Consider the following 1,116-nt stretch of genomic DNA (forward strand, 5'->3'; position numbering starts at 1 on the left):
AGGTTGGAAAATTTTTTTAATGTTTTGAAAATTTTCCATTTTAATCATATAGCCAATCCAACAACTTAAAAAAAATCAATCCATACAAACCAGCAGAAATTTAGGGAATGTAATTAGTGCAAAAACACAAAGTCCTTTCAGAAGGTGCCTTCAGTCTTAAGGATGCATGTACATATTTCTTTAAGGAATCCTTTTTGTTTGTTTTTAATATACAAATTATTATTTTTTTAATGTGTCCTAGGCATGAAACAGCTCTGGCCACGATTTAGGCATCAAGCTAGGATGAACAAAGGGCTGCCAGTCTACTCTGCCCCTGACTGATATAAGAGCAGCACCACCAATCAGGTGTCTCTTGCCCATAGCCAAGGGTAAGGTTGGACAATTTTATTAGTCAGTTTCCCAAGTTACTTTATATGGAAACTAAGGAATTCCATTTTATTTTGTAGCCATGTTATTGTGTAGTCAGGGACATTCAAGAATCACGAGTCTTGAACATGACAAATGTGAAAAATGATAACAAAAAAAACCTGCCAGGTCGAGATTGTGCTGAACAAGCTAATTTAAGTTAGGTTTGGCTAGTAAGCACAACTGGATTATCTCAAAAGCATCTGTTTCCTTTGCTCACTTTCATAGTATTAAAACAGACTCCAAGATGCCATTGAGTAATAAACCAAATAGAATGTGCTGAGTAGTTAAGGTTCATAAATAAACAGGCATTATTAAGAATGGCTGAAATATACACATAAAGCTATTTTTACTGGGTTAAATGTGGAAGTAAATCTGAAGTACAGTATGCATAATGCATAAAATTACATCTTATTTTTAGATGTTCTTTAATTTTTGTAATCATTAATGCCTTAAAACTTAAAAAAAACCCAAGTCTATAATTATAACTTTTCCAAATCACTTAGTAGGAATGTCTCACTGTTCTTAAAGTCATTGCCTTTGAGTGAATATTCAGCAAAACTTAAAAATGATAATCAAATCTACTAAATTTTAGAGTGTGATTATTAAGCTTTTATGAAAAGTTATGACTCCAATATATAGGATAAGAATAATAGATTGTTAGCATTGGCATTCATCTAGAGTTTAGTTTCTCATCTGTTTCATTATTAA

General features: G+C 31.9%; 1 non-coding gene across 1 annotated transcript; it reads right to left on the minus strand.

The window, feature by feature from the left end:
- Positions 1-228: 228 nt before the first annotated feature.
- Positions 229-371, minus strand: LOC142428447 (small nucleolar RNA SNORA48). Its single transcript, XR_012780347.1, has one exon. It is a non-coding gene; the product is annotated as a small nucleolar RNA SNORA48 (small nucleolar RNA).
- Between the last annotated feature and the right edge of the window lie 745 nt (positions 372-1,116).

Source organism: Tenrec ecaudatus, chromosome 15, assembly GCF_050624435.1.
Source record: "Tenrec ecaudatus isolate mTenEca1 chromosome 15, mTenEca1.hap1, whole genome shotgun sequence".
Taxonomy (NCBI): domain Eukaryota; kingdom Metazoa; phylum Chordata; class Mammalia; order Afrosoricida; family Tenrecidae; genus Tenrec; species Tenrec ecaudatus.